The sequence below is a fragment of the Caretta caretta genome, chromosome 27 (assembly GCF_965140235.1).
Source record: "Caretta caretta isolate rCarCar2 chromosome 27, rCarCar1.hap1, whole genome shotgun sequence".
Taxonomy (NCBI): domain Eukaryota; kingdom Metazoa; phylum Chordata; order Testudines; family Cheloniidae; genus Caretta; species Caretta caretta.
In genome coordinates, this window is record NC_134232.1 from 8,328,097 (window position 1) to 8,343,834 (window position 15,738).

A 15,738-nucleotide genomic window follows, 5' to 3' on the forward strand; every position below is an offset into this window, starting at 1 on the left:
TTTCGTTATTCAGCACTGCCCAATGCTGCCTCCACCCAACTACTTACACATTCTCAGTAACAGATTTTGTTATCAGAAAACAAATCACTCCCACCAGGTAACCTGCAATTGACACTAGATGTGGGAACATTTTGGCTCCCCATGACTTAGCTGTCCGAATGTCGTAGCAACTCTATAACGTCAAAGTGCAGTGATATCTTTCAGCTATAATCTGTAGGTGTCCTTGAAAGATTTGAATGAAGGACAGCACTAGGAGATTTTAAATTGGAAGCAATACTCATTGGGAGTATACTTAAATTTGTAATGTGTGCATAAATACGCACACACAGCAACCTGTTGCTTCCAACATCCCTGGCCAGGTTACTCTCATAACCCAATCTCTACCTCAGGCAAAAGCCATTAGCATATAAGACAGAATCACTATTATAACAGATGCAATTAAATAGAGGGCCAAATTTATCCTAGATGTAATTCTATTGGAGTTACACCAGGATGAATCTAGCACACAGAGATCTAGCAAGATGGCAATCAAAGGCTTTGCCAGATGCCACAAGAAATCTTCTCCCAAAATACAAAGATGTAGACCATAGTGTATATTTGTGCCCTCCTGAATGTAAACCTGAAAGTGCTGCTTTACACACGGATATCCTGATATCCTGTAAGGAACAATCCAACACGGACCAGGGAAGAGAAACAGACCAAATTGCTCAGACCCCTGTTGTGATGGGATGCCATATAAGTAACCTAGATAGACAGACAGGTCGAGACAGACTCACTCCGCTCCTGCAAACTCTTATGTAGGTGTTTAAACAGGTGAGTAGAACTATTGTTTTCAAAGGGAGCTAATGTGTCTTCACCTCCGACATCTGATTCTATGAATGCCAGAGTATGCAAATCACTGTTTAGGATTAGTACGTGTAGCTCCCCAGCTCTGAACATCTCTATCATTAGGACAGCTCATGAACATCATAAAAAAATGAATGTTATTGTGGGGGGAAGGGAATCCTTCCAACCTGCCTCCGGGATGTTCAGGACTTAAGACATTCAGAACGACACGACAGCGTTCTGCTTCAGCAAAAGCCCATTTTACCTTAGCTTGCAAATTACACAGGCAGGAGGAAGAAATTGCTTTTCTAAGGGATTATTTTGCCTAAAGAAACAAAAACAGACATCCATCCAGGCAAACTGATAGTTGTTTTCTTCCCTATTCGTCATGCAGAGTCATTATCAAGGATGTCCCTCTTATGACTTTCTAAGATAAGTAGCCGAGCAACATTCACCAATAAAAGCAGTCCCATCAGGTCTCATCTGGTCTAACAATATTTGCAATCTGGCAAGACCAGAGGTTTTCTTGTTTGTGGTTATTGCCATTTCCTTGTTAACCTACGTTCAGAAACGAACTGCAAGTGCTCATTTCACACTTGAGGGGGTAGCACGATGTAAAACCCACCACACCAGGAGAACTGGATTGGCACTAAAAAAAAAAAAGGAGGACTTGTGGCACCTTAGAGTCTAAAAAATGTATTTGAGCATAAGCTTTCGTGATCTACAGCTCCCTTCATTGGACTATTCTTGAGTGCTAGCCCAAGCCCAGCCAGCCCAAGTCTGTCAAGCCAGGCTCGGAGGCTCACTCCTGCTCAGTCCAAAATGCCATGTAGACATATCCTTAGAGACTTGGTCAAGCACAACCTGGCTCTCCAATGCCCTTCCCTGGTTTTGGTAGCCATACAAAAATCAGTCATGCACCTTTTTCCTGAAGGGCAGGCCAGCATATGACAGGCTGAAAAATGCCTCCAAACACATTGTTTAGAGACATCATGAGATGCCAACAAGCCAACCCACGGATGACTCCAAGCAAGTAAGTGTTAAAACGTAGGAGCTAGCTGACAAGGGAGAGTTTGCAGCGGGTTTGAGACGCAGCCCAAATGCCCCAATTATCAGGAGTGTAGCTTTGATAAAGAGCAGGAATAAGCTAAAGCCCAGAGCACTGAATATGCAACTTGTGACTTTTTAGTGAGCATTAGCCCCTTAAAAGCAGCCCTGTAATTAGTCTTCACTTTACACTACCGATATGCAGCATTGCTGTGTGCTATTGGCCACATCAGACACCAGAGAAGGCTGCATCTGTGACAGGCAAAGCTACTCCGTGTAAAATTTGTAAAGAGTTTTGAGACGTTCTGGGACACAGGGAAGAATCTTCTCTTTCTTCAAAGTCTTCTATACCAGCAGTTCTCAACCATGGGTACGGAACCCCCAAGGGGGCCTCGAGCAGGTTTCGGGGGGGGGGGGGAGGGGGCGCCTCCAAGCAGGGCCAGAATTAGACTTGCTGGGACACGGCAGAAAGCCAAAGCCCCACCGCATGGGGCTGAAGCCAAGGTCCCTGAGCCCCGCCACCTGGGACGGAAGCCCCAGCAATGTAGCTTCATGGGGGCCCCTGTCTGCATGGGGCCCCAGGCAATTGCCCTGCTTGCTGCCCCCGAGCGCCGGCCCTGGCTTTTATACGCAGAAACCCAACTACTGTGGCACAGGCGGCCACAACAGCATGGGGAGGCGGGGAGAGAAAAAGGCTGACAACCCCTGTTCTAGACCAGCCCAGATGCAGGCAGCTCCGCCAGCTGGAGATGAACAACAGAAGGCGGAGGGAGGTCAACATTTATTCGAGACTAGGACATCCGAAGTCCTAGTGTTGATCTCCATCTGCTGGTTGGGAGGAGCTGTAGCCCAACACATCTGAAATGCTACAGAACGAGCTACTGAAATGAAAGTTGCTTGCTAGAGTAGGCCAGGAATGTTTTGATTGATGTTTTCTTTTGATGGAAAATGCCGATTCATGAAAGCCAAAGAATCTTGGCGGGCACGAATTGGTTTCCACTGAACTTTAAGCAAGAAGGGTTCTCGGGTCCAGAATAGAATTCCTGCTCAAAATCAGAGAGAGCCCCAGAACAGACAATAGCCTGGGATTAGCGCACTCATCTGGGAGCCCCGACTCCGCTCCCCGTTCTGAATCAGGCACAGCAGGGACCAGAACCTGGGGCTCCCACATCACACACGAGTGCCCTACCCACAAGGCTACTGGTGGTGGATTGGGCTCCTCTCCCCTCATCTTTTTGAAAGGTCTCAGTTTTGTCCTGATGCGCAAAGGGGGGGGGGGGGGGAAGAGAATGCAATTCTCAAATTTTTCACAGGATGGGAAAATTGTTTCCCACCTAGCTCTAGTGCAGTGGTCCCCAAACTGTGGGGCATGCCCCACTAGCGGGGCGCGTCCAAACATCTGGGCGACACGGCCAGTCCCCATGGGGGGCAGGGAGAGAGCGCACCCAGCCCTGCCCCCAGCTCCACTCCGGCCCCACCCCGCACCACCACAGTAGCCTCAATTCTACTCTCAGCCCCGCTCCCAGCCGCGGCTCCAGCCCTGGCTCAGCCCAGATGTAACTCTGCTCCCGGCCTGGCAGGCCATGGACACATTTCGTTACCGGTAAAGAGGAAAAGTCTGGGCACCATTGTTCTCGTGTTTGCTTATTATTTACTTTGATTTTAACTCTCTTTCATTTCACTGTGCTGACAAACGATCCGTCTGTTTTATGAAGCAGGCAGGGTAGCTGAAGAGTCTATGTAAAATTTCTTTAATATTTAATGCAGCTGCAATAATGTTTGAAGATATTAAATATTACAGATTCCCTAGCCTGACAGCCACAATGTAAGAAAAACTGCAATTATGCATGTTTTCAGATGCCATCTGGAGTGGAAAGTGTAAGGTGGGCAGGGGGATGTCAAAGTTTAACTACGTGAGTGAATTCTTGGAGCAAGGATTATAGCATTTCAGCCACCTTCCCAGGGTTGGCTTTTTATATATTATATATTAATTACAATACTTTGAGCTGTTTTAACACGGCTAGGAATCCGCACAATATATCTGCTTAGATACGGTCACACCATCCTGGCACCAAATTCTAATGGGCAGTTGCACATACCTGAAGAGCTACAGCCCAAGGGGCATGAAAACTCTACTCGACCACTCACCCAGAGCTAGCAGGAATCTGAATCTCTGAAACCATAAGTGGTAAAGACTAAGACAACCTGTCAAGTCTAACCAGGGCAGCAGCGGTTTCCTAAATCTACAGGAACAGCTGCGCTGCCAACGCTGTTGTGGGTGATGGAGCAAATACGAGTAAGTGGGCTGGCTAGTGCTGTTAATAGTGGGGGCTGCACCCCGCCTCCCCCCACAATTCCTTATTTAGCAGGGAGCACAGAGGCAACTACCTCAAAGAGTATTAGAGGGACCACTGAACTGAGTGGCTACGGCCACACAGTCGGATGTTGTCCACGTGTATCGAAGAGGTGGTAGGGGAGGAATTCTGTGGTTCTATACATTCCCTCCCCGTCATATACTGAGGTACTATGGGGCAGTTCTGCCAAAGGCAACTTTTGCAAGTGACTGGATGCTCTAGGTGCAGAATTGGGTGGCCTGGGTACCACTGATCACACGGCTACCGTGCAAGTCTCCTCAGAGGAAACGTATCGCTTTTCCAACCAGAATGCCACTAATGCACTGAAGGACTTGACAGGCCTTGAAAAACAGAGGAGCAATAGTAAGGCTCTTAGGCAATTTCTCACCTTGGAGCAGACATTTAGAAGCTTTCTTGCCTCACACTGCTCCAATATAAACCAGGCCTTGGACTTACAAAAATTTCATATGCTCAAATTGACCTTAAGGGCCCTGAACGTGTCAGGTGTATGCTAAAGTTCCTCCTTGGAGTGTGATCGCTCATGGAAGGAAGATGGAAGGACTATTTCTCAAGAGCAATGACATACGGTATTAAGTTTGGAATGAACACCGGACCAGGTTCAAGTCGGAATCGAATGTACAATATTGAGGCACCCACTCAACAGACTTTCGGACTCCAAAACCCAGCTGGCAGACAGAAACACCAGAAAAGTCCCTGTAGTGGCAAGTACCAAGACACCTCTCCCATCAGACACCTGATTTAGCACTGGCTGCTCATGCAACAATATCCCTAATGGTTAGTAAATGATAAAGGGAAGTGCTACCAAAGGTTGGAAATGTGGCTGTACTTTCATTCTAAGGGCTTGTCTACACTTAAGCCGGGTCTACACTGGGGGGGGGGGGGGGGGGGGAGATCAATCTAAGATACGCAACTTCAGCTACGAGAATAGCATAGCTGAAGTCGATGTTAGATTGACTTAGAATCACTTACTTCGCGTCCTCGCGGCGCAGGATCAACTGCCGCCTCTCACCGTGGTGGAGTTCCGGAGTCGACTGCAGAGCTATCGGGGATCCATCTATCACGTCTACACTAGATGCGATACATCGATCCCCAACAGATCGATCGCTACCCGCCGATCCGGGTAGTGATGCCTTCTCCCATCAGTGCAGGTACTCTACCTCCCCGAGAGGCGGCAGCTTTGACGACAGGAGAAGCCCTCCCGCTGACATAGTGCTGTCTACACCAGTGGTTAGGTCAGTAAAATTATATCACTCAGGGGCGTGAATTTTCCATACCCCTGAGCAACTTAGTTATATCAACATAAGTTCCTACTGAAGACCAAGCCTAAGTTTCTAACTGGCCCACCACATCAGAGGTTGCAATTGACTTCCTCTTGAAGTGAGCTGTAGCTCACGAAAGCTCATGCTCAAATAAATTGGTTAGTCTCTAAGGTGCCACAAGTACTCCTTTTCTTTTTGCGAATACAGACTAACACGGCTGTTCCTCTGAAACCATTCAGAGGACAGACGATCAAGTGATTCTAAAATCAAGTCTGCAGGCTGCCTTAATGGAAGGAAACCAAAACAGCAAATGGCTGCACATATATTTTAGTAGGCAGGCTCAGCTGGCTCTCCTAAGAGAAAGAGCAGCACTTAGAGCTAAGCTTTCAGTGTAAGTCCATCATTTCTATCCAGCGTAAGCCCAGCCCCCACGGAGAAGTGAATGACAGACTCATAAATAGGACATAAACTCTAATCAAATGCAGTAATGGGGCAGGGGGAGAACCAGAACAATTGATAACATATTTTACAGTAGGAATAGCCCAGGAAGAAATACAATCAGTAACACCCCTTGTGTGCTCTAATGGAATATTATCCCTACATCCACCACTCACTTCACAAAGACTTAATTTGGATAAGATGCTTTCTGTTTCTTTTCTGCGGCATTTAATTGTCTAGTATGGGTCTGTGATGTGAGTGAACTAAAACCATACTATGCAACCTGGATATCCCGCCTTATATCTACATTCTAAAGGAGTGCAAACACTAACAGGTCATTCTCAACATTTTAACACACACTCGCTCACTACAATCTTATTGCATAGAAAAATGCTCTGAAGCATCTTGGGTGATTAACAGTTCAATATGAATAGTAAAAACACAGGCGGTAGAAGGTAAAGAAAAAAAATAAGGTTTTCAACTGATGCTTAATTACATGGGGTATTAGTGAGTTGGAGAAATGCAGGCTGCAGGCGCTGCACAGAAGCTGTGAGACCAGCAGCGGGACTGGGTGGAGGGGTAGAGAAGAGATCAGTGCTAGTTGACAGGTTTCAGAGTAACAGCCGTGTTAGTCTGTATTCGCAAAAAGAAAAGGAGTACTTGGGGCACCTTAGAGACTAACCAATTTATATGAGCATAAGCTTTCGTGAGCTACAGCTCACTTCATCCGATGCATCTGATGAAGTGAGCTGTAGCTCACGAAAGCTCATGCTCAAATAAGTTGGTTAGTCTCTAAGGTGCCACAAGTACTCCTTTTCTTTAGTGCTAGTTGAGAGGTGGAAGCTGAGGTAGGATAACAGTGGCAAAGTCACTGAGCTAGACTGGAACTGGGTCAATTTATCAATGGAATAAATGAGTAAGGAGGGGCATCAAAGAACGGAGACAATAGGATTACACTTTAGGGTATGCATGCATAACTAATAATTTAGTTCAATAAGAATCAGAAACTGTATTTCCTCCTTTATTATTTTTAGTAACGAGAAGGCCTTCACACACTTAAGGTTGAAGGGCAGAGCCAATAAGAATGTTATGTTTACAATATGTCCATACTGATCTAACATTAAGCATGCCCTATCTTCACAACTGGTTCTTCCTTTGAGACTCAGCTATTTAGGTGATCAGGCAATTGAAGATAGTATCCTTGGCTTGCATGGTGTCTATTTTATAGATCCTGACTAGCAGAATTACTACAAAGCAGGACCACAGAGTAATTCACGTGGAAAGGTAACGCACCAGAAGCTCAGCCAATAAAACTGCCATTCACTAAATAAAGGAACCGCTGCTTTACTCTTTGATTGCAGGACCCATGCTCCCAGGTGCTGATTACCCTCACCTTTCCCTGCAATCAATGCAAGACGAGAACACAGCACCTTACAGGATCAGACCCTTAAGAGTTAGATTAAAAGGTCTGATTAACTGAAGTTTGACAAGACAGACACAAGTAGTAATTCAGGTTAAGGCAGCATACCCCAAACACCCATGTTTAACTACAATTGATAAATATCATAATAGGAGATCCCGAGACCTGTTGTGCAGGTGTGTGGGAGAATGGTAAATGTCTTAGGAGAAAGAAGCATTCCGTAACTACACACCCATATTAAACAAAAGGCACACCCATATTAATCAACAACTTTAAAATGTCCTAAAGCTTTTTAGGATTTTTTTTTGTACACACTAATTTCTACTCGGCAACCTGCTGGTTCCTTAAGGCAAGTTTCACTGTATACTGTCGCCTCAGACATAAAACTTCACCTTTGTTAAGATGGTGTTAACGTTGTAACTAGAGATACCAAAGGGAAGACATCTTAAAATAATGCAATTTTTAAAAATGAAACTCCAGAAAACATGCAATTCAAAGTTAAGTGTCCCTAAACACTGGACAATCTAGAAATGTGGTCAGTTCAATAACCTCAACCCTCTCAGCCCCACCTCCCAGGGCACCTTCCTTCGTAATACAGACATGTGTGTGAAGTCTAGCTGACGTATTAAATATTTCAGTGATTCAGCCACGAATCCTGTTACCTGGAGACAACTTAGGCTATGCACATTTTGAGACTCCCACCTGAAGATGTCTGAAGTCACATGTGCTGTTCACACAGAAGGTATTAGGGGGCTTCTTAACTTTGAAAAGAAACTTGACAGATGAGGTTTTAGACCAAACTGCTTTCCTTTTTTATTATTTATTATTATTATTATTATTAAATAAAAACTGGCCATTTTAATGTTGACCTTACCAAAAAAAAACCCCCACAAACAAAACAAAAAAAACACCGACAATGGGTTTGTATTTACAAGAACAAAAATTTTCAGCTAAAATTTTGTGCATGCAATTCATTCAGCACGCGAATTAGCTGCAGTTGGTACAATGAAAATTATATCCCCCAGAGCTTCTGTCTCTTCTTTTGAATGCAAGTGTTTACTAAAGCAATAGCGAATATGGTCAGAGTGAATTTAGAACTTCCCTGTGCTTGTATATTCAAGCCAGACCCTCAATATTACTTAGATGCACATATTTTAAATGTGAGACAAGGTGGGTGAGGAAATTTATTTGATCAGCTTCTGTTGGTGAAAGACAAGATTTTTAATTCCACAGAGTTCTTCTTCGGGTAGCTATTTAAAATAGCTATATATAAACACTGCAATCAGGCTCTTTGAGGATTTTTAGCCCTGTAAGCACTAAATTCAGCTCTGCTGTCATGCATTTTATATGTATGAAAGAGCAGCCTGCTTTAGAGTCTTATTTGAAGCTTTAAAATCCTGTTTTCCCCACCTCTCAGGTTACAAAGGATCCATTCATGCTGTGTGTATAGGATCACAGATTCTTCCTAGTATCAGTAAGCAATGGCTGAAATAAACTGGTTCTTTGAGGCTTCAGAAAGGGTTCCTCTATTGGTTATACCACAGCAGCATAGATGCAGACTGTTTAATTCTCAGTGTCAGAAAGTGCTTGGACCATAGCCATGGAGTTTTGTTTCCTGACATAAGAAACAAGGGGTAAATTTAGTGCTGGTGAAAGATGCCAGGTTCTATCCTCAGAACAGACATGGGATGAGCAGCAGTCCCCAGACTCTGCTCTGAAAGCGTGCTTTACACAGGTTATCGAAGGACCAATTCTACGGGATGAAGAGAGTGAGTTCTTGGCCTCTCTGCTGAGACGGCCGATAACGGGATCTTTCAGAACCAACTGTGACAGCAGTTTTCATGATGAAGATGCCTGTAAACTAGGAATGGAGTGAGATACACCAAATGGCACTGAACAGCCATCAGACAATATGGCTACAGTTTCATCTAGGCAGGGTACACATATGGCTTTTACCTGCTAATGAGGATTGCCCAATACTAATCTACTTCAAACCACTCTGCCACCACCATCAGGGAAGCCCTTTTGTTCAGAACTGCAAGTGATCATGTCACTAGATCATCATGCAGGATTCTCTTGCGTAGCTGAGTGTGAAAAAAGTGGAAGAGGGTACGCAGGGAAAAGTGTGCAAGATCCATGTAATTTAATACACGTTTTGAGATGCTTATTATTGAAGCTACTTCTATACAATCTAAAGTAGCTAAGGAGCACAATAAATCACCAGGATATTCAGACAGTGGGTGAAATCATGTTCCAAAAAAAACTTTAAAAGAGGACAAAAAACTACAGTACTTGGAGCTAAATTCTGCCCTTGGAAGCGATGAAATCAGTTGGAACGGTAAATGCACATCCAAAGGTGGAATTTGGCCATGAGTGAATCCCAGCCCTGAGCTCACTTGCATCAAAAACGACCACCACCTTCAGCATGCGATTTACAGTTCTCTCATTATAAAACCACAAAACCTGTGTTTTAAGAGTCAGGGTCAGACTCTTAAATCCACAAAAGAAATTCAGAGCAAGAGCACAAAAGTCTAGACCAGCAGGAATACTCTTAACTCATCCGGTCATGCCCACAATCCAGAGCCGAAGGTAACAAAATACTTAGCACGAATATGGTGCTTTTTATCTACAGATCTCAGTGTTTTACAAAGATTGATCAACATTATTGAAGGAACATTCTCCACCTAATTTTTATGCATTTTTAAAAATTTATGTTCCCAATAGAGCATCAGTTAAAGAATATACTCTGAAATATTTAAATAATTCCTTTTTAAAAGATAAAAAAAAAGGTTTTTTTGCTGCTCTACTGATGCACACAAGGTCTTTTCAGCAAAGGGATAACTTTATAAAGGGGGGGAAGAAGTGATATGGACTATTCACAGAGGGCTATCATGCACAATATAAATGGAGATACATAGAAATATTAGTTTTGCTCTAATCTGAGCTGTATTAATCTCTGGCTACTTGTGACACTTAAAGACAGACAGAAGTATGATTTTTAAATTGAGGGTGCTCTTTTAACTGTAATGTCCAGATGCACGATCATGAGGGTTCATGATACAGAAACCACAGCAGGAACTTGTGTCCTTTTAAACCCATCCAACATTATATTTCACCTGTCACCATTTAGCTTCCAAAACATACACGTACAAAGGACACACTCACTTTGAGATATGCAACTCAGGCCAGGAACATCCTGTTGTCAAGAAACCCAAGCCAAGCAAATTCACAGCCTAGACAAGCATAATTTTGCTACTCACCGCCTTGCAGGCAAGTTGCTGATCTGCACTCCAAAAACTCCTGGCTGCATCTGTACTTAACCCAGATTCCCTTATTCTGGTAGCTGTAGACCCCTACGCAAAACACCTCAGTGCTAGGAACATCACACCCTGCCGCCCCAAAACAGACTGAGCCCTTCCACAGAAGTTCCTACGGTCTGTTGGACAAGAATTGATTCAAATGGGGATGGCAGGAGAAGGGACGTATTTTTACATATTCTTTAGGACAGCAAGACAGATAAAGCTAAGTGAGCTTTAAATTCTCTTCCCTTTCCTCCTCTGCACCAGAGGCTCCAATCCCTGACGCACCTTCTCTCAGACTTTACCCAGCGCCCTGTTTAACCCTTTCTCCCCACCCATCTCCTCCTGGGAAGGCAGCTGCCCATGGCTGCTGCAGTTCAATCCCGCGCCTCTCTCCAGCCCCCTGCTTCCCGGTAGCCACAGAACATTCCAGAACCTTCAGAGCCCATCTGCCCCAGAACCTTCCTGTCCCCAACATCTCGCCCCGCCTGTCAGAGGGTCGCCCAACGCATCTTTCCTCACTCTCTGAATAGGAAAGAGGGAGAGACTCACTTCACATGTAATTAGTTGGCTGGAGGACAAAAGTGAGAGCTGGCCTCCTGCCTGAGTGTACAGAGAAGTGACAGCGACTAGAGAAGGCCATAGGTTTGCTTGCCCTGTCCATTACTTTGCTGGCTTCTTCTACTTTGACTTTACCAGCTGCACTCCACATTGCACTTCAGGAGCAGTGTGCATGGCTAATTATGTGTGCCCCACAGAAGACAGGACTGTTACACAGTGATATTTCGAAAGAAATCTGTAATAGAAAAACCTCCCCACTACCTCAGGCCAAATGTGTCAGTGAACCAGCGTGCTCAGGATCTTTTAAGTCTGGATTGACTAAAATCAGAGACACAGCTTTTCTTCCATACAACTACTTCAATGTTTAACAAGCCCAACTCATTCTAGCTGACAAACACATCCTTTTCAAATACAGAAGACCAAGATTCAATTAACCTTAAAAAGAGAAAAGGAGGACTTGTGGCACCTTAGAGACTAACCAATTTATTTGAACATAAGCTTTCGTGAGCTACAGCTCACTTCATCGGATGCATTCAGTGGAAAATACAGTGGGGAGACTGAATGCATCCGATGAAGTGAGCTGTAGCTCACGAAAGCTTATGCTCAAATAAATGGGTTAGTCTCTAAGGTGCCGCAAGTCCTCCTTTTCATTTTGCGAATACAGCCTAACACAGCTGCTACTCTGAAACCTTAAAAAGAGAGTTTCCCAGACTGATATCAAAGTGTGTATGTAGTTGAACTACACTGCATGAAAGACCCAACAATTTACATTTTATGTAACCTTCACCCCAACAAATCTCAGAGTAATTTACAAATAGATACTGCGTACGAACCACATTTTCCAGAGGGTCACATTAGCTACCACTGACATGCATAGGAAACAGCATCAGCTGTTTAACAGGACATAACACTACACAACTATTTGGGACAGGAAGTGAAGAAGAATCCCAGTGAGAAATGAGGGTGGGTGGAATATTGTTTTGGAACAAAGCCAGGGCTCTTCTCTTACAAAAAGAGAGATGGGATCTTTTAACAATTCCAAGTAGTCAGGACCTCTACTTTTAAATCTCATCCAAACGATATAGAGCACGCAGGGCAGATACACACTTTACACTCATTAAAGACAACTCAACTTTGGCGGGAGAAGGGATGCCATTTAAAAGGAACCCTGTCCGATAAAGTTTTAAAAATATATATATTTTATTTCTCTACCTGGCGTGACAGCTGCCACCATCAAATTTTCAAGCGGAAATCATTTTAAAAAGCCTAAAATTTACTTTTCCCTATTTATGCTATTGATTTGCTCTTTGCATTTCACTCACATTGGATAATGAAAACTGAGAAGTCAGTTTCTCTTCTGCATATTGCCAGTTTCATTCTCATGAAGGAGTACAGCACATTTGTCTTTGAGTTTCAAACACACTAGGAAAATGTGCAATGATCGGAGAACAGCTATCACCACACTGATATTTAAGAAAGGGGCAAACAAAGTGATCCGGGCAATTACAGACCTATTAGTCTGAGCTCAGTAGTACACAAGGTTTTAGAGCAAATTGTGAAGGAAAGAAGAGTTAAAAGTTTCAGAGAGGTTAATCCTAAAGGGGATGTAGTCCAACATGGACTTACCAAAGGTAGATCATGCCAGACTAACCTTCTTTCTTCTTTGAGAAAATAACTGATTTTTTTAGGTAAGGGAAGTGCAGCAAATCTAATATATTCATACTTCAACAAATTGGTCACAATACCATATGGGGAATTATTTGTTAAATTAGGGAATCAGTATGAGAATACAGACTAACACGGCTGCTACTCTGAAAAGTAACAGCATTGTGAGTGGACAAGGAATTGGCTAAAGGGGAGAAGGCAACAGGTTGTGCTGAAAGGTGAATTCTCAGCCTGGAGAGAGGTTACTGGCAGAGTTCCTCAACGACTGGTCTTGAGACCAATCTTCGTCTTATTCAATATTTTTATTAATGACCATGGCACAAAAAGTAGGAGTGCGCTAATAATCTGCTGATGATTCACGGTGGGAGGCATCATCAGTACAGAGGAAGATCAGATTGTTACACAGGAAGATCTGAGTGACTTTGATGACTGGAGTGACAGAAATGGAATGAAATTCAACAGTAGAGAGTGTAAGGTCAGACACTTAGGATCTAAAGAACTTCTGTTACAAGCTGGGGGCTCACCAGCTAGAAGCAACAGAGAAGGGGAGAGACCTGGGCATGTGGGTTGAACACACAATGACTATGAGCCACCAATGTGATATGGCTGTCAAAAAGGTCAATGTGATCCTGGGATGTGTCAGGCAAGGCATTTCCAGTGGAGATAGGGAAGTATTAATGCCACTGAACAAGGCATTGGTAAGACCTCACTTGGAACACTGTACAATTCTGGTCACCCATGTTCAAGAAAGATGAATTTAAACCGGCATAGGTGCTGAGAAGAGCTATAGGATGATCAGGGGAATGGAGGGCCTGTCGTACGAGAGGAGAAGGGAAGAGCTTGGCTTGTTTAGTCTTGCAAAAGGGCAGCAATAGAGGATGTGATCGCTCTCATTAAGGAAGTAAATACCAGGAAGGGTGAAGAGCTATTGAAGCTAAAGGATAAGGGTGGCACAAGAACAAATGGACATAAATTGGCCATGAACAATCTCAGACTGGAAGTTAGAAGAAGGTTCTAACCATCCGAGGGGTGAGGTTCTGGAACAGGTTCCCACTCCGAGCGGTGGGGGGCAAACAACTTAATTAGTTTTGGAGAGAGAGAGAGAGAACGAACTTGATGAGTTTATGAGTGCAACTGTACGACAGGGTTACTTGTGATGGTGGGAGGCACGGCTCAACAGCAGGGGCTCACTTCTGGTATAGATCTTGTGTACCTAAAGCTCATGTGTCAGGGTTTCAGCCAGCCACCAGCAAGGCTCACAAAGGGATTTACACACACACACACCCCACACGTATTCTGGGAGGGATTTTTTTTTTTTTTAAATCTCTTCTGATGCATCAGGGATGGCCACAACTGGACTGGAGATGGGACACTGGGCAGTGTGGGCCAAGGCTCTGAGGTGGCACCAGGCATCAGGCTGATTCTTGCTTACATGCTCAAGGTCTGGCTGATTGACATATTTGATGTCAAGAAGGAATTTCTCCCCAGGTCCAGATTGGTAACGACCTTGGGGTTTTTTCACCTTCCTTTGCAGCATTCACATGCAGGTCACTTGCCAAGATTATCTGGGTATATCTCACTTAATTATTTCCCTGTCACTATAGGGCCCTAGGGCACTGGTGCACCTTGGTCCCTCCTACTCTCTGCCTGTGGCACATTGTGATGGGATCCCTGGGTTGCAACCTGGGACTGTGGGACCACTGTGCCTGCTTAACTCACTAATCTGGGTAGTCTCTCACAATGGCTTACTGGTGACAAGCAGCAACCACCCCCAGGTGCCAGTTTCCACTCAGTACAACTGCATGTGGAGGCCCACACCCAGCTAGATTGCATGAATGCTCACAGAGCCATTAACGAATCACACAGAGAAAGGCACTAGTTTATCCTCACAGCTCACAGCCTTGTGCCTCAGGAATATCTCGTCTTGCACTGCTCAAGACCCTTTCTTGAGCAATGCAAGTTTATTAATTGGTTCACCACTTCATCAATGGAAAGTGTAACCAGAGCAGATTTACCAAGCACTTCAGTCAAACTCGCTGGTAAGGATAAACATTAGAATAAAAGTTTATTGATTACAAAAGATGGATTTTAAGTGATTGTAAGTGCTAGGCAAAAGTTAGGGTAGTTACCAAAATAAAATAAAAGATAAGCATGCAGTCTAAATTCTCAACCTTATTACACTAAGCAATATCTAGACTAAGCAGTTTCTCTCACCCCACTAGTTACTTCAGGTTGGGTACAGTCTTTCATGAGGCTCTCCCTGTTAGCCTGAAGACCAGTCTCTTCAGCTCCAGCATTCTTGTTGTCTTCAGCATAGGTGGGGGAAGAGACAGGATCAAGCATGGGGCCATTGTGTGCTCCAAGCACATGGAACAAGGGTGTAAAACAGAACATAAATCCAGGCATGTCTGGTGAGCATTGCTGAGTCCCCAGGCAAGGGTGAGCAATTCCCCTGGTGTGGCCTCATGCCGGTGAGTCATTGAATTGCAACTCGCTGGCTGGACAATGGCTGTTGATGGTTGTTTGACACCTGCCTGGGCATTGGTTTTTTGTTGTTGACTCCGGGGATCTAATATCTGGGCGATTCCCCAACTCACAGCATATTTTAGGGACAACCATACAACACAATCTCATAACTTCATATGCACTGATGATGTACATATTTAGATAGAACAATGGCTTTCAGAAGATCATAACCTTTCCCATGATACCTTACATGGCATGCTTTAGATGAAATATAGCAATTATATATAAATGATGAATATGGGGGTTACAGAGTGCTCCCCCAAGGTATAGACTGTCACGCACATACTAGCCTAGTCTCCTGTGGGTCTCATTTCCATTGCTGG

At 44.2% G+C, this 15,738-nt stretch overlaps 1 protein-coding gene across 12 annotated transcripts in view; it reads right to left on the minus strand.

The window, feature by feature from the left end:
• MAPT (microtubule associated protein tau) overlaps positions 1-15,738 on the minus strand; it is a 101,409-nt gene that overhangs the window by 73,560 nt on the left and 12,111 nt on the right. The window lies entirely within an intron of this gene.